At 45.9% G+C, this 18,716-nt stretch overlaps 1 protein-coding gene across 1 annotated transcript in view; it reads left to right on the top strand.

The window, feature by feature from the left end:
* Positions 1-16,329: 16,329 nt before the first annotated feature.
* The window catches only part of LOC135395547 (atlastin-2-like), a 230,070-nt gene continuing 227,683 nt past the window's right edge, over positions 16,330-18,716 (top strand). The window contains exon 1 of the mRNA XM_064626693.1: positions 16,330-16,429. The gene's annotated coding sequence lies outside the window, so the exon portion shown is untranslated. The remainder of the gene's footprint in view (positions 16,430-18,716) is intronic.

Below are 18,716 nucleotides of genomic sequence, written 5' to 3'. Positions count from 1 at the left end.
ACAAAATTGTGAGCGGTAGGGGGGTTGTGGGTGAGAAAAATCCTGGTTTTGAAGTTAACCACAGGGACGTGTTTTTGCATTGTGTAATGCATGTGGTGTACTGCATCACGCTGACATGGGGGAAGGCATATGTTGGCCAAACGGGGATGTGATTAAGAGAGCATTGTTGTGCTTGTTCAAAGACACCTATCCCAAGCAGCACAATGTACTGAAAGTCGAGTGCAATAGGGGTGGACGGGTAGGTGGAAGGCCTTGAACAGAGTCTTGAAACTAAAGAACATTGATAAGACACATACCGACAACGCCTATTGCACTCGACTTTCGGTACATTTTGCTGCAGATATATCTGCAGCCACCTGGCTGCCCATCGCAACGTCTGCACATGCAAACTGTTGTTCGGTGACACGACCATTTTGGACAGGGCGATAGATATGTTGAAGACGGAACTGATAGAAGCTTATCACATCTGGCAGCTTGGTAGCGAGTGGTGTGTGAGTCAGCCTTCGGTTGCGTGAGCACGAGCGAGCTTGATATGCTGCACGTGATTTTGTCTCGTTAAGATAGGATTGTTGTGGGAGTGTCTTCCAGGGTTCGCTGTGGTTGCTCCGGCTTCTGTGTGTTTTCTTTCTTCGTCGTATTAAAGTCGTTAGTGGCGCACGTTTCTGTTTGTCCATCCGCTGTCCGTTTTGTAACACCTTGCAGCGTTTTTCGCACCTTTGCCATGGAATACCAACTAACCCAACGGTCTGCGTTATTTGTTTATTTGTATGTTGAGTTCCAATGCCTTGTCGCTCCCTGTATTACCCGTTTTGTCCCAGTTAAATTTAAATTTAATTGGGGCAACTTAAAAAAAATAGGCGCCAGACATGGATAACCCGATAAATTTTCCATATTCACGGCCGTCTCCCAGGGTAACACAACAGTACGACAGGGTAAACAGGTCATGACACTACTTCCATACTTTTTATTGTACCTTGCATGAAACTTCAAAATCTAACATGTATGAAGCCAAACATCACTGCTATAACAACGTTTTGGGTCTAATCACAGGGGGGTTTGCGCACCATCATTCCGAAAGAATCGAAAACGGAATCTCTTGTTGTTGAGGGGGCTTTGTGCTCAGATGCACTTGCCCTGGAAAACAGTCTTAATGGATATTTTTCTTGATGTTTTCACATTGGTAACAGCAGCTTAAATGATCCTGTTCCCAGAGAAGATATCCCTGAGATTGAGAATATAACATTTTCTGGCTCAGACATTTTTAACCTTTTTATGAATGTTGGACACTAAGAAAGGCTGTGGCCGAGACTCGATCACAAATGATTTTATCGTACGTGATGCTGAGTGGGTGTCAAGATACCTCGAAGTGATTTATTCCGTTTCTTTGCAGTCTGACGTGGTTTCTGATATATGGGAAAATGCTAATGTACTTCCTGTATTTTAACAGGGTAGCCAGCAGGTTACAATAAATTACAGACCAATTTGGTTAAACGCAACAACATGTAATATTTTTGAGCATATACTTTGTAATCATCTCTCTTGCTTTTCGGCAGATAACTCGCTTTTGTCTAATCCTCAGCACGGCTTTACACGAGGATATCCTGCTACTACCCTGGTATAGCCTAAACAAAGTTGTTGATTTTTACCCAGATGGTCGAGTTTGTGTTCAGCCTTGGATTGGGCATCAACGCTATTAATTAAAGTGATGTTATCTTTATACAGATATGCATATATACAGATCATAAAGTTAGTCATCAGAATCTCGTTTTTGAAAGGGAACAGTCTGATAAAGAATAATAACGTAGCTTGGTGGATTGGTAATTACATGTCCGCTTGTACACGGAAAGTTTTGTTTAATCATTGTATGCCTAAAGAAGTTCCTGTGACGTCGGGGGTACCCCCAGGATCAGTGGTGGTTCCATTGTTATTTATACTGTTTATTGGTGATATTTAAAAGAAGTACCAGGAAAGACGCATTTATGTGGCGACAAGTGGGTCATTTATAGCTAAGTCACATAGGTAAACGATCAGATCCTCCTCCAGGGATCATTAAATAGGATTGTTAATTGGTGTCCCATCTGGGACATGGAAGTTCATCTTGACAGATGTGGTAGCCTAACATTCTCTAGTTGCAGTACTCCGATGTTGTTGTTTTTTTTTTTTTTTCGACTACAAAATGTGTCTGCAAACTTAGAAACTAGTGCATTCGTTCGAACATCTAGGAGTTATGTTAAGCTGACGTGACCCAACCACATTTAGTCAACAACAACAACAACTTTATTTCAGGATGATGGGTGGGGAGTTTCATCGCCGGGGGCGATACTCTACCCCATTGCTGGGGGTGAAGCGGGGAATGAAGGAATGGGTCCCGTTACAATGAGGATCGAAGTCCTGTAGCGTCCAAAAAGGCGAAGAGTACCTGGAGGGCAGACCGTTGGTGAGCTGAAATTTAGTCAACTATTACAAAGGCATTATGGAAGTTATAGGCACAGGAGTTTTAAAGCAACCCTTAAAGGTGCATGGAAAGAGATGAGCATTTTTTTTTTCTCTTTGACCGCGTCCAGATGTGTCACCACTCTATGATGCTTTTACGGCATGAGTACTGTCCTAACGAACATATCACGCCCACGGCAGACGTTTAAATCCCACGCTCACGCGATCCTCTCCGCTTTTGTGTGGAGGCCACGTGACAAGCCAGAGAACGCGCGTCACAATGTGACGAAGCACCTGCATCCACTCAGAGGAGGGATCGCGGTGTGACGTCAACGGGGATCTGTCATCGACACGGCGGAGGTGGCGGCGATCGGAGCGTCGTCTGCTGCGTACGTTTCTTGAAGTTTCTTCTGACAGACGCTTGTGCTCGGAAGCTCGGTTTGCTGTTCAGGTATGATAACCTAGAATGAGACGGTACGCTAAGCGAAGGATGAATCGGGTCGGGACGACGGACCCGCCAATAGGTAGTTATCACGGGCTACTTGCGCTGTCGTTTCCAGCGCCCTCTCCCTCACGTGACAGGGTATATGAACAGCCTCTGAGCGTGCTTCGGAGTTCCAGCCTCAGAACATCAGTTATCTCATGTTCAACAGTTGCCGCTTGCGTCGATCCCATTGTATGATTGCTGTTATGAGTGTGAAAAATGTAAGAGTGAAAGGGGAACGAGCGAGAGAGAGTGGTTGATTTGCCCCTTCAGATGGACGCACCCCTGGAAGTCGCTGGGGAGGTGTGTTAGCTTAGCTCAATTGGTAAGAGCCCTGGACCGGTAATCCAGAAGATGTGGATTCGAGTCCTACAGCTGATTAACCTAACGTCAAAAGTTTGCCGACGAAGAGCTCAGGCAAGGGTAAGGCCAGACAACATTGCCTAAACAAAGGGAACATCGACAGGTGGCCCGCCATCCTGCGGTACCGGCAGCCGGGCTCCGGAACTTAGGCACGCAGACTAGAGCTGCGTTTTAACGCGCTAATCGCCAGTGTACGCCTTTTAAAGCAGAATTTCTTTACCTAGGATGACAGCTCTAACATCGAGCCATGTCCTGGCAAAATATAAATGAGATACATGGGGGGCCTTTTCGAGAAACAGACGCTCAAAATCTTTGTTCTCTTTGTTTGTTTCTTTTTTTTTTTTTTAATATAGCTTAACATTTGCCTGTTTTACCAGATACCTGTAGGGGTTATACGCACGAGAATGGTTAAAAATTGGGCTGTTCGGTATTTCATACTTTAAAAGCGATAAAACCCCCGTGCCGGGATTGTTTCAGATTGTTTCCCGGCATGGGGGTTTTATCGCTTTTAAGGTTATACGCACGATATAACAGATGAACGAGCATTAAAAGTTGAGTGAAGTGATACCAAATATGGTAGTGAGGAGTAACTACAACCAGAGTAATCACGCGTCGAAGTTGGAACAAAACTGCGCGAGAGCATGTTCGCCATTTTTATATTACAGACCATTGCTCCTGCACGCCAAAATTTGCGCTGGAGTGCTGGCCTATAGGCATAATAAAGTATAAATGAAATTCACTCCAGTATCTTTTAAGACTCGTGAGATCTACGCGTGGAAACACTGTAAAACTGAAACACTCGAATTCAGGGCAAGATTTCATCTCTTCTTTTTTTTTTTTTTTTGCGCGCGCGAAAACTATTCCGTAGACATTATTAATTTTACCGCTGTTGGTCACCATGTACGATGAGCTACTAAATATATAAAAAATAATAATGAACATCCAGGAGGTCGATGGGACCTCCCTGCCTGAACTGACGTGAAACTGGCCCGACGAACATCACCAAGTACAGCGGCGGATCCAAGGGGGGGGGGGGGGCAGTTGGGCTATCGCCACCCAGAACGTCACTTTATACATTGGCTTTACCTCTCCTACCTCAGTCACTACGCGCTCCGACAAAGAAATGCCCCCCCCCCCCCAAACCGAGGGTCTGGATCCACTTTACTTAGTGCAAATCAATTACGAAGGGACGCACACGAAGAACAACCATTTCAAGACGGAACAGGACGGAGGTGAGAATCTTGCCAACACTTCGTAAAGCACATACCCCACCAAGATAAAGACCACCACCAAGGATCTAGCCGTAGATTGTAAGTTTATTATGTTGCAAGGTCTTAGGTAATTGGCCTTATATTTTTGGTTATGTAGTGCACCTTATCGTCCCAATGTATAGGAGCCTCCTGGTTATTGTACTGGTCCTTATGAAGGCTAGGAATTCTGTTCCCTTCGGTGAGCTGATACCGTTTGTTGTTAGAAGAAAAAAAAAGAAGATAAACGATGAAGCGTCTACAACACCTTCTACATAACAGAGAAGGCCTCTGCACTCTTTCGAAAACCTAACCTTTTCTCTTATTGGGTCGTTCGGTGACGTCACATCTATCTCTAGACAAAAGCCACATCAGGTTGCTTCAACTTAAGATCATGCCTGCGAGTCCGCACGTGGTCTCAGAGTTTGCTTGAAGAATTATATATTTTTGTTCGATATCTCTTGGTGACGAAGCCGTTTCTTTCAATTCTCTATGTCCATTCTTTACTGAGGTAGACGTTCCTTTGCGGAGACGCGACGTCAGGAAGAAACCTTTGTGATCTTTCGCTTGTTTTTTCCACATAGACGTCAGTGGACGGAACTATACAAAAATGCTTTAGGAAGTCCCACCTTAATGTAAAAAACTGTCAAACGTGGTCGTTCGTTGACTTTATTATTGTATTCAGGGCTGTTCCACGTAGCGTGTGCCGAGTACTTCATGATGAGCAATATATCATTGTGTTCGTCGTGAAATGTGCTTTCCGGTTATATATGCTTAGTATTTGTTGTCGCCGTGTGCACGCACTGCGTCCTCGCAAGCGGCAACTGTTGAATATGAGAGAACAGATGTTCCCAGGCTGGAACACAAATAGAAAGGACAAACACAGGTTAGCTTAGCTCAATTGTTAGAGCCCTGAACCTGTAATGCAGAAGATGTGGGTTCGAGTCCTACAGCTGGATAAGCTTTTCAGTGACTTCCATGAGTTTCAGTGACTTCGGCATTTGACAGCTTGTATGTATTTGTCCTTTCTATGTTGTTCCAGCCTCAGAACATCAGTTCTCTCATGTTCAACAGTTGCCGTTTAGTCGACCCCGTCGTGTGATTGTGTGTATGAGTGAGAAAAATGTAAGAGTGAAAGCGGGATGAGTGAGAGAGAGAGTGGTTGATCTCTCTCTTCAGATGACGCCCCTTGGAAGTCGCTGGGCAGGTGTGTTAGATTAGCTCAATTAGTACAGCCCTGAAGCGGTAATCTAGAAAGTGTGGGTTCGAATCCTACAGTTGGCTAACCTTTCAGTGACTCCCATCTTTCATGTTTGATGTCTTAGGCCATTTGCGGCTTTGTATATTTCTTTTTTCTTTTTTTTCTGTATGTGTTCCACCCCCAGAACATCAATTGTCGCTTGCAGTGATAGTTGCTGAGTTGAGACAAGTGGATAACTACGTATGAATATGGTTTCTGACACCCATCTTTATACAGGTGTTTAACCTAAAGTGATAACAAAAACTCTAACCGTGGACAAACTCGCTGGAGGGATATGGGGCTTTAGGCAATCATCTTCTGGAAACTTTTCCCACCATTTAGGAAGGCTTCGGAAAACTTTTAATTGAAATATTTTTCAATTTAAGTGTGAAGGGTACAGGTTGCATTTACACGCTGTCTTCTGTGAGGTACGTCAAATGTCGTCTGCCAATAGTGTGGGCGAGCTTTGTTCGCACGTTAAAGAACCCTCAGGTGAGCAAAAGCAATTCACAGACCGACCGCTGTGGCGTCGCTCATGATCTCAGTTGTCTCGCGATGTAAACCCTCAGTTATTATCTTTCGGTGTCACAACTGCCGCAAGGCAGGCACAACGAATTCTGCGCAACACCGGCTAATGGCACACGGAAGCTTGGGCCGCCCCCTGGTGTTCACTGAACGAACCGTGTTGTAGGAATGCTCCCGGGCAGTGTCCGCACGTTCAATTGCGTATCGAGGCATTAAGGCCTGCCCGCTTGGGCGGTTTTCTCGCGTAAAACCCAGCGCGAAATTTTGTACGGCGCAGCTTCTCGTAGCGCGTGATTCACTGCGTCGCACAGTCACGCGGCAGTCAGTTCACGGGCGTCCACAGCAACCAATCAGGCCGCGGCAAGTCGTTTTTTATTCCGGTCAAGCATTTTGCTGCACTTTTAGCAATGGCAGCTCTTACGAAAAGGCTGCAGAAGGTGCCACCTCGTACAGGGGCAGACCCAAGGAGGGGTGCGGTTGGGCGATCGTCCCCCAGAACGTCATTTTATACATTGAATTCTGTCTCCCTCCTTCCCCACTACGTGCTCCTACAAAGAACCCCCCCCCCCCAAAAAAAAAAGGAGGGTCTGGATCCGAATGGATCTGGATCCATTTTACCAAATGCAAATCAACTAGAGAGGAACGCATATAAAAACAACAATTTCAGGACGGAACTGGACGGAGAGGATAATGTTGCCAACATTTCGTAAAACACACACCAAGGTATACAGGGTGTCCCAGCTAAATGTGACCATATTTTTTTAAAAATATATCTATCACTTTTTCCGAGATGAAATCAATTGATATATAGCATATGCTGAAGGCACACCGTAGGAGGGCACTAGCAGATTGCTAAGGCAATGTCTTAATTAAGACGCGTCTTCGAAGATGCGCAATGAACAAAATAAAGAAAAAATGGTGTACCTTCACGAACTTTTTGCGGACGATCTATCGAACGCATTTTTGTTCTGAAAACGGCTTTGGTATCTGGTGACCGAAGAGATCAGATGTTATCATTGCAACAACCTCGTAGCTTTTATAATTAAAACGTTAATTATTGAAAGTTAATTAAGACATTGCCTTAGGAGTCTGCTAATGCCCTCCTAGGGAGTGCCCTTCGCATATGTATATTGCAATTGATTTCATCTCGGAAAAAAGTGATAGATATATTTTTAAAAAATATGGTCACTGTTAGCTGGGACACCCTGTATATAGACAGGTACTGAAATTTCTACAGGGCCTTGCGTCTTTAGATGACACCATGATAGCGACCGTCAGCGCCATCCATTCGTTGCGCGGACTACTACTTTTGTAAATAAGTGTCATCGTCAGATATGACGTCAGCAGCATAGACAATAAGCGGTGCATAAGTGTCCATGGCGCGTTTGCATTCGCGTACTTCCACAAGCAGCACACCAATATTGGTCCAATATTGGACCCATATGGGCTGCCAAGATTGGTCCAATATGGGCTGCCAATATTGGCAAGCCCATTTTGCGCCAATATTGCCAATATTTCTGTGATAGCACCAGCGGGGAGTCCGTGTAATAATAAAGCATTATGCTGTATAATATTCACCACTGATATTTTATTTCTGCGGATCTAATTGATCCACGTTCACATCACTGAAAAAAAACGAAAATAAAAAGGAAAGAAACACGGCACTGCCAAAAAAGAAAAAAAGAAACGAAGAACAGGTGCTACGCCCGCCCTGCTGAAGGACACAAGAAGTCCCACAGACCGGCCAATGCCAAAGATCAAGAAAAGATCTTCCCGGAACAGCACCGCAAGCGGTACTGCCAAAGATCCCTCAGAAGGGATTGGGATCGCAATATTCTGTGGACTAACAATTTCCAACCCGCTCCGAGAATGCAAAGCAGCGAAACACTTTCGTGGCGGCGACGGACACACGCCAGAGCAATTCACACTTCTTGCAGCAACTTGAAATCACCTAACTTTACAGAATAGCCATCCCTTCCTATCAAACATTGTGGTTTTTACTTGACCTGCCGCAATTTCGTTATCATTACAGCACCCAGCGACATTTTAGCCCTATGAAACGTCCGTTCGGGCTGTCGCGCATGCGGATTAGTTGTAGGACGCGTGATTACGCTCAAACAACTCGCTTGCTCTCAGTCGGCTCGACCGATTAGCATTGGCATCGCGAAGGAAGATGGCGGCGACTTTCAAGGCGTGCAATCATGGAGGAAGGAAACACAGGAGCGGCCGTTTCGAGCAGATTTCCGTGGGACCCCTCTGGCGGTCGCTCCTGTCAAAACCGCCATTACTTCCTGTCCACCACGTGATCCTCTCTAAAGTTTCGGTTTGGCAACGCTTTGTTGCTAGCGCTGCTTTTCGTGCTTTTATGCTTTTCCAAAGTCACTTACCCTTAACATGTGAGCACCACTGCGGAAACAACGTTTTGTTAACGTGTTCTTACCGCGGTTGCGGCTGTCGTTCAACAGAAAGCAGCTCGGTCACGGGAATAACGTTTCCTTCGTAAGCACGTACTTGACGGGTTGTTTCGTACCCCCTGTCTGTGAGAGAGTCATCTTGAATCGTTCCTTTCCAAGCTGGCGCTGTGCTACAGCTGGAGATTCAATTGATTTCATCCATCGTTGTACAAATTTGATTACTGGCATGCTTTACCACTTCAGCAACAAACACACAAAACGCGGCCACGTCGTCACACAAACATCGCTGCCACGAATGATGTTTCTAGTCCTACGTGGTTGTCCTGCAGACCCTGACCGGTCTTGTACTAGAAGGGTAAACCAAGAGTAAACCTCCGAACGCACACAAATAAAGCTGGACGCGCGGCGTTCATCACAATGCAGATATCTGAACTGCAAGGCAATCACGACTCCTGTCGTCTGCTTTGGGAGCTGGCCTGCGCATGCTCTTGGGGTCACGTGAGCGGTCACATGGTAGACAGGAGCATCCCAGTATGCAGTGCGAAGCTGGCACGCCCGTCCCAATGGCAAAAAGTTCGAAGGGCCGCTCCTGTGTTTCCTTCCTCCATGCGTGGAATGTTGGGGTGTCGAATTCTAGCGAACTTTACGTTGGGAATGCCAAGTACGTTGACTGTTTCGAACAATGTGTATCATCTGCGGGAAGTTGTTGAATGTAACGATGTAGTGAATTGGGTATTTCACACGCTCCAACGTTCAATCTTGCCGTGCTGCTTGGGCATTTCTGCAACACGGCTACGTACCATTTTCTGTTCAGTCAATATGGGGTGTACGCGTGCAATATAGGGCCCATATTCCCAAGATTATCCCAATATTGGCTCAAAGTGGGCAATATGAGGCCCATATTGCCAGGATTTTCCCCATATTGGCTCAAACTGGGCAATATGGGGCCCATATTGCCCATTTTCAGCCAATATGGGGAAAATCTTGGCGAAACGTGTCCCATATTAGACCCGTATGGTCAATGGCCAGCCAATATGGGCCCAATATTGTGTGCTGCTTGGGTCGTTTGCGTTGTATTCCCTTTTCCTGCCCGAACCATACTGATCACCCAGGGCAGCAATACCAAACGAGAACAAATAAAAATAAATCATATCGTGTTTAACGACACATATCAGCTCGAAATACGTACATCTATCACAGGTTTTGATGGAGGGCACGTGATAACCACAAATAAACCAGAAGTTTCACTTAATATCCATCTCTCACCTAGACCCAAACGTACACGTAGTGATTAGCCGTTTGTATATCTTCAATCAGTGGTCACAATGTGTCCGTTGCCGAAAAATAAAATAAATAAAATAACAAAAATGACATTGTTGGTGCGCAGCTGATTCAGTAGCGCTCACGCTATCATGGCCGGTCTTGCCATGGCGAAGACCGATGAGCGCATCGTAAATATTGTTTGTTTACGACTGTACCTGCGTTACCAACACCCAGGATCGCTCTAGTCACGGAGATGACAGCGTTTTCCGGGTCATATTTGTCTTTTTTTTTCTCCTTCGCTACCTGGCTAAATCTATCTTGCACAACGCTTGCAGGCAGCAGCGGGATTTGCCCCATGCGGTTGGACAGGCGAATTTATTCACAGTGCGTAGCCACTCAACTTTTCCGCACAGCAGTGCGTTCGACGCAGCAAGGAGACCAATTTGAGCGGCGAACCTGACGCTTGCGCAGTTTGCACTTGGTAGGTAAACAGCAATGGCGACCAACGGAGCACCGTTGTGTCGTTTTGTGTATGTTGTGCTGCCCTGCTGGCATTGCAGTGCAATAAATGCAGCGAAATGGAGGTAACACGACGAGGGTATAGATTATAAAAGTGCAGTGCGGCGTGAGAACAGGTGTGTTCTTGTCTCCTTCAATTTCTGCTGCAAGAGTAGCGTCGCTGAGGAATACTGGATGAGAAGAAATCCAGCGAAAGCATCGCTGAGCGTCACCGTTTTCGTATCTCATATCGAGACACCACAAACAAAACGCTTTTAAAATACGATGTTCAACCGTAGTGCCTCCGTCTGTCCTGTATGGGCATGCATTGAACCCACCTTGGTGCGCTTGGTTGACCACATGTGTCACCTGCCGTCAACCGACGGACGTAGGTCCGTGGCAGTGAGGACATGTCAACGCATTGCGCTGCGTTGAGCACTGGGGATGCGTGCCAACGGAACGGATGCCTGTGCGTCAAAACGCATCGGTGAGGACCAACCTTAACGTAGCGCGATATACACAGGAACGCGCACCATCCAGGACGGCCTTTACACGTGTAATACCCCTGTCACACGGTCAACGTAAAATGACGATCGACTAGAAGGCCTTTGAGATTTTATATCGCCTTTGTATATCGCATTTGGCCTTCAAGATGCTGTGGCGCATCAATCGCGATGTAGCTCCTTCGGTTTCTTGTCGTCTGGCCACATTGTGTTTTGTGTATGGTTTTTCCTGGGGTATCCGCTCGCAGGCACGTCGTTGTGCTTATCTTCCCATTTTCGTTCGAAACGGTGTTTCGCTGTGGTGTCGCGTGTGTGAATCAGTCCGCGAATTCTACTTATCGGGTGGTACATGACGGCTCTCGTGCATATGGAAGGCGACGACAGCAATGACGCCAGTTTCAAGTTGTGGGTTGCGTGCCAGGCAGCCTTTATAGCGCAGCTAGACGACGAAATAGACTGCAGCGAAACAGGAAGCAGACATAATAGAAGAACAACTTCTGTTTGTGAATAGTCTAACTACCACTGTCACTGCGATGTGCGACGTGAGTGTGGAGCGACGAATGTGGTGTCTGCCTCGCCACGAGAAGTGGTTTGAGAAAACCATACCACTACAGGGAGAAGAAAGCTTCAAACAGCACCTTCGGGTGTCCATGTCAATATTTCAGTTTATAGTGGACGCGTGCCGGTCCCGAATGGAAAGAATGGACACAAACATGCGCGATGCCATTCCTATAGAAAAAAGGGTCGCCATCGGACTGTACAAGCTGTGTTCCTCAGCTGAGGATCGTACCGTGGCCGTCGTGTTTGGTGTAGGGCGTTCAACGGCAAATGAAATATACAGAGACTTCTGTGAAGTCGTCGTGTGTGTGTGTGTGGGGGGGGGGGGGGCTCTTGAAACAGAATGGATAAAAGTGCCGTCAACAGACAGAATGGCAGAACATATACGCGAGTTTTTCGCTGTATGTCAGTTTCCCCAGGCTGTAGGGGCGCTAGATGGTTGCCATTGTCCTGTTTCCCCTCCAAAGGATCACGGAAGTGACTATATAAACTACAAGGGATGGTAAGTAATGTGTGTTACAGACAGCATTGCATGTATTCCATACAAATGTTGCCTATGCGTTTCACTAACACCATGCTCGTATAGGTACAGCATCATTGTGCTAGCCTTGGTTGACCACTGGTACAGATTCCGATACATAAACGTTGGCTCTCCAGGACACTGTCACGATTCATATGTGTATCACAGATCGAAACTGGCAGAAGCTGTGCAGGGACCGTTGTTTCGCAGACCACTTACCACGATCAATGGAACAGCTGTACCTCACTGATCCTATGCGATCAGGCCTTTCCATTGACACCGAATTGATCAAACCATTCAGCCACAGAGGACAACTGGGCGATAGTCAAATGACTTTTAACTATCATCTGTCACGGTCTTGACGTATTGTGGAGAATGCCTTTGGCAGGCTTAAGGCTGGGTTCCGGTACACCATGAAAAGAATGGAGTGTCATGTCGATCATGTCAGACTTGTCATCCGCGCAAGATCCATATTACACAACATTTGTGAACATTTTGGTGACGCCGTTCTGCAGCAGTGATATGCAGAAGGTCAACACAGCAACGGTGCCTACGAGCAATCGCAGCATAGTGCTGATACAGAACAGGGGAATGGACATGCTGTGAGGGCAGCTATTTAGGACTACTTTAAGTGAATGTACAGGATACACAGAGAGAGGTTGCCCATTCGTTTATTATCATGTATGACTATTTTCTCAAAAAGCTGTCTGTGCTGACACAAGCTGTTCTTGAAGTTTTATTTGCCGCTCCCTTTGCTCATACTCTCTTGCGCGAACCTGCTCAAGGCTCTCCCTAAGAAGCCTTTGTTCCTGCAGCAGTGCTGCTTTAAAGTCATCCATAGTGGATGGCCTCTTCCCCTTTCTTGTGCTTCTGCTTGTGCTTGGTGTTGCAGCCACTTCTTGTCTGGGTGCTCACATTGTACACCCTTCACTGGGGCTTTCTCCAGTACTTTCGTCTGATGTGCCAGCTACTGAAGGGCTATGCACGTTTGCATCCGGATGCGATTCAGGGGGGTGGAATCTCACAATGTGTGCGAGATGATCGTCTGGAGAGCTGCTGTCCCCATTCTCCATGTTGTGAATTGTCTGTTATACAAGGAGAAGTTACACCATAAATATGCAGTTTAACAGTTTCTCTGCCAGTCTTCTAAAACTGCACATGCTGCTTGGTCCTAAGCCATAATTAATATTGTGAAATGAAAGGTAATAGCATCAGAATATGAGCATCATGCTCATAGCACTATTTGCAAGAACTACCACTGCTCAAAATGGGCCCTTTGTAGGAGCTCATGCTCATACACACACGTACATAAACTGACTGCACGATGCATTGTGTCATGTCTTCCAGTCTGTTTATGTATGTATGTGTGTGTGTGTGTGTATACGTTCCCCCTCAGGCAGGAAATAATACTTACAACGTATACAGGGTGTCCCAGAAAACGTGTCATTGAATTATAATGAAAAAACTACACCACCTAGAGTCATGCGGTCAATGGCATTTGTTCTTACTGGGTTTTTGCCACCTCCTCGTGTGAATGTCGTGTAACGTAAATTTAATTATGTAAATCTTTGCGAGCTTAAGTCGGAAATTTGCCTAGTAAAGGTCACTTTTTTACCCCACCAATGTGAACAGCGTGTCTAATTTAGTCAAATTAATGATAATTGACAGGGATATTCAGAAGCTATCCCATCGGAATAAATAGCCGAACATTATGCTCTACGGAGGTCGCACAGAATAGCGCACGACGAATTTTTCAGCGCAATCTTTGTCAGTCCGGCGAAAGGAGGTTGGAAACCCAGCCCTCCTCGACATCGCAGAAAGAGATAAAACAGGCACGGCTTATCACGTCCGACTTTCGCTGGGATAATGCTTTCCCTCTCCCAATTTTAGGAACTGTTACTTTTTCTACTATCACTCTGTGGGCTGGCTTCGGAACCTCCTTTCGTCGCACTGCGAGCGATTGCGCTCAAAAAGTCATCGCGCGCTATGGTCCGGTACTCCGAAAAGCATGATATTCGGCTATTTTTTCCGATGGGATAGCTCGTGAGTATCACTGTGAATTATCATGAATGTGAGTCAATTCGGCACGCTCTTCATATTTGTGGGGTAAAAAAGTGACCTTTACTTGGTAAATTTTCGAGTTCAGTTCGCAAAAATTTACATAATTAAACTTGGAGTACATTACATTCACGTTAGGAGGTGGCAAAAACCTAATAAGAACAAATGCTGTTGACCGCATGATTCTAGGTGGCGTAGTTTTTTTAATTTTAATTCAATGACACGTTTTCTGGGACACCCTGTATACACAAGCTCGCTTGTACCCTACTTCTCTGTTCCATACTACTATTTTGCTTTCATAAAACTGTGTACGCATGCATGACATACAGTGCATTATATATTCCGTATAAGCCGTTCTGTACACTCGTTTCGAACAGTATAGGCTTTTAAATAGCAGTTTCTGCTCAGAACAATTTCACATACTTGGTCAACTGAGATAGAGCTCTCTTGAGCCCTTGAAGGGTCATTGACGGGTAATGATCCAAGGAATGAATGGATCATCCGGAACTACTCACAGGGAATTTAACCAGCACCAGTCGTTTGTTTCTTTTGCCAAAATCTGGAATAGTCAGATTTAAAAGTTTTAACAGGTATATAGAACTATAGGATGATAAAAAAAGATGAGGTGAGGGTGTTTAATACTTGGAAGATCAGCAAGGAATGAGGCCGCTAACGAAGTTTCCACATAGCGATCGTTATCGTCATATTTAAAGTTCGCGCCCACCAAAGCCGCTATGATAGACTCGCGCGAAAGCTCGTGGCGAATCACGGGCCGAAGCGATGCGTTTAACGAGCGCTATGTGGCAATGCCAAGTTGAAGATCGGGGAGACTGCAATGAGAGGGTACCTTACCTGTACGTTTGGACCAGATTATCAATCTTCGTGTGGACCTGAGCACGAGTTCTTTCAAAGCCGGCATTCCGGAGCACTGCAGCAATTTCTTCATAGACAGTCGCGTTTCTTTTTTGGCGGCGCAAGCCTGCCAAGCGGTTTTCCATTAAATCTATCAGCTGATGCGTTTCCTTTCCTCCCCAGAGCTGACGGGGCTTCGAGGTCTTCTTCTTCGAAACCTCGCTCATCGTGCCGTGGCGGTGAAAGTTCAAACAAAAGCAGCCGTACACGAATACAATAATATAAGAAGCGAAAACTAGAAAAATAAAGTAGCGAAATGAAACAACTTGAAGACTAAATACGAAAATGTGTCTTGAGAAATAAAAGAAGAAGCTTACAATAAATACAAAAAGCAGAATAAACCGCGTCGGAAACTGTAGTCTAGTGCGAAGAAATCTCGTTCACAGCGAATTTGGGGCGAAGACTATGAATCGGAGAGTGTAGGGATCTGCGTCCCGACGGGAGTTCTCTGGCTCTCCCTTGACCCACTTGACAGTCCGACCGAAGGCCTTCGAGATGCCCGTGTGACAGGGGTATGATAGCTCCCGGTAACGCGTTACGAAGACGACATATGCGTTCCAGTACTTATTTATTTATTGCTATTTTTATGGTGCCCATGAACGGTTGCCTATGTAATGGTGTGTCCCAGTTTGGAATGTATCTAGCAGGAAAGAAAACCAAAACCGAAACGCGAATCCCTACCAAGAGGCGGCACAGGGGGGGTCTCACCGCCAAAAGCCGGAAAGCGGTCTACAGCACCATTCTAAAATGCACCGACGTTTTCCTGTGTGCTTAAGAGCTGATAGGTTGATGACTTGATTCATCCCTTTCGTGCGTTACTGTGGCGGTGTCTGAAATTGAAAGAATTGGTAGAATACGGGGATGAATGACGTCACGACCGAGTTTCAGAAAGTTGGTTCGGTGTTCAAATGTCATGAAGAACCGACCTCTAACCGGAAAGGAAATAACCTTAAGTACCGGTGAGACAATAATGCAACAAAGTGCCGCCTATTATGTTTCAGCCAACTTTCTAAGATTGGGTCGCCGCGTCCGATTACACTATCGCTTTTCCCAGACGATAGCGTTTTCCAATAGCGTTTTCCCAGAAAGACGGCGGCAATAGTCGTGGACGGTATGCGTCTTATCGATGTTTTCGTGATGCACGAATCTATTCATGGCCTTCGTCCACTACCCGTCCACCCCTATTGCACTCGATTCCACATTGCGCTGCTTGGGAAGGTGCCATCGTTCCGCATTAATTCCACCAGTCGATAATATTGTGAACACTGTCTCGCCTGCGAAATAAGATAAAGCGATGCGGGCATATCCGGAATCCCAGTCATTGCAGCGGCAGTGAGAAAGAGACACTTGTACCTTGTTGAGCTCGTGTGGCAGTGAGAGGAGACCACCACCAAGGATCTAGCCGTAGATTGTAAGTTTATTATTTTGCAAGATGTTAGGTAATTGGCCTTATATTTTTGGTTATGTAGTGCACCTTATCGTCCCAATGTATAGGAGCCTCCTGGTTATTGTACTGTTCCTTATGAAGGCTAGGAATTCTGTTCCCTTCGGTGAGCTGATACCGTTTTTAGAAAAAAAAAAAAGAAGATAAACGATGAAGCGCCTACAACACCTTCTACATAACAGAGAAGGTATCCGCACTCTTTCGAAAACCTAACCTTTTCTCTTATTCGGTCGTTCGGTGACGTCACATCAATCTCTAGACAAAAGCCACATCAGGTTGCTTCAACTTAAGATCATGCCTGCGAGTCCGCACGTGGTCTCAGAGTTTGCTTGAAGAATTATATATTTTTGTTCGATATCTCTAGGTGACGAAGCCGTTTCTTTCAATTCTCTATGTCCATTCTTCACTGAGATAGACATTCCTTTGCGCAGACGTGACGTCAGGAAGAAACCTTTGTGATCTTTCGCTTGTTTTTTCCACATAGACGACAGTGGACGGGACTGTAGAAAAATGATTTAGTAAGTCCCAGCTTTATGTAAAAAAATTGTCAAACGTGGCCGTTCGTTGACTTTATTGTTGTATTCAGGGCTCTTCCACGTAGCGTGTGCCGAGTACTTCATAATGAGCAATATACCATTGTGTTCGTCGTGAAATGTGCTTTCCGGTGATATATGCTTAGTATTTGTTGTCGCCGTGTGCACGCATTGCGTCCTCGCAAAAATATTAAGAAAAAAAAATGGAAAGCAGGTCATGCATTCGAGCCAACTTCTAAAAGGCACATCCTTTATCGCCTTAATGCTTTTCTCGTGGAAGGCTAAAGATTTGCGGTTGCCGAACATGCAAAAACGCGTTTAATTATTTGCGTCATGTCGGCACTACGAGGCTCTAAGGTGAGCCCTCCGTGTCACATCAAGCTTGTTGTGGTTAAAACCAGTCTCATGATCACCACTTAACAGAGATCCGTGCACGTTTGACCAAAAGTGATAATGATGTTGAAAGCTCCACGCCACCAGGGTGGCATCCAAAGTATTGATCCGTAGACGAAGGCGTGCTCGGCGAACGCAATGCATCCTGGACAGTCCTGGTCGCACGTCACAGCAAACGTCAAGCCACACGCGTCCTTAAAGATGGCGACACCCCTGATCGGCGGCTGAATCGTTTGTAAACATTGATGTTGTTGCTCTTGCGCGACGTTTTGGATGTCTTTTGATCACTGTAATTATTTCTGTCCCATAATCCCGCAGTAAGACGCGCTGTTGTGAACATAAGGCCTCGTACTGTTGATGGCTTCCAAAGGCGAGACGACGATTGCGCGTTAAGACCCACTGAGCTGATGCGATCTACTGAAAGTAAGGGAAAATGGGCTAGCAAGTTGCGGAAGAAGCATCGCAAAGTTTATGCTGGCAAAATACGTTCATCTCCTGGCTTTATGACGATGGAAATATGTCGTTAGGACGGAAAACGACATGTAAACAAAGTCCCATGACCTCAAAATGACTCTGTCTACGAGTGCGACTAGGTCAGGATGGCGATTTTTGCAAGAACACCCACCTGAGGGTAGTTACAACAATGGCGAATTTGTGTCACCCCTGTGCTCCATGTGGGCTGCCAATTCAATACAGGGTAACGTGGGGCAAGATGGAGACACGGGACAAGACGTGACATTTTTTGCCCGACGGCACTTGTCTCGGGAACACGTTGCTCCATGCGCTGGAAACTTCCCTCATAGGTGGCGCCGCATGTCCGCTTTATGGCACGTGAGGGTTGTCCGTATTGGTGTATTCGTTGAAAAGAGAGACAGAAAAAAAAAGAAACACCATTTAGTTCTGGCATTTAGTTCTTAAGCACGTCGTGTCGTCTTACGAAGTAGTCGAGCATTTTCCATGATTTTTCTTCTTAGGAGAACTTGAATTTCGAGATCGGGCATTTCGCGAGTGGAAGTATGATGGAGGAAGGAAATACACGATATGCCCCTCCGACCGTTTCCCGTCGTCACGAGCGTGGCCGCCTCCGAATTGCATTCTGGAGTGCTGCCGTCTACAATGTGACCACTCACGTGACCCCCAGACAGCAAGCGCCCTTTTATACCCTTTTGCAGTACCCGAGTGGCGTCTGCTGACACACTAGACGAGGGGTACAGTTACACTGACTTCGCTCTTTGATTAGCCGCTTAAACAGTGAAAGCGCCTGCACTCTTAAAAATGAACTTCACCGCACGACTTGCTCCTAGCCAACCATTATCTCGAATGATTTC

The sequence above is a fragment of the Ornithodoros turicata genome, chromosome 1 (genome assembly GCF_037126465.1).
Source record: "Ornithodoros turicata isolate Travis chromosome 1, ASM3712646v1, whole genome shotgun sequence".
In the NCBI taxonomy this organism is placed as follows: domain Eukaryota; kingdom Metazoa; phylum Arthropoda; class Arachnida; order Ixodida; family Argasidae; genus Ornithodoros; species Ornithodoros turicata.
Note: the sequence above shows the minus strand (reverse complement) of the source record. Positions and strands in the feature narration are given on the sequence as shown.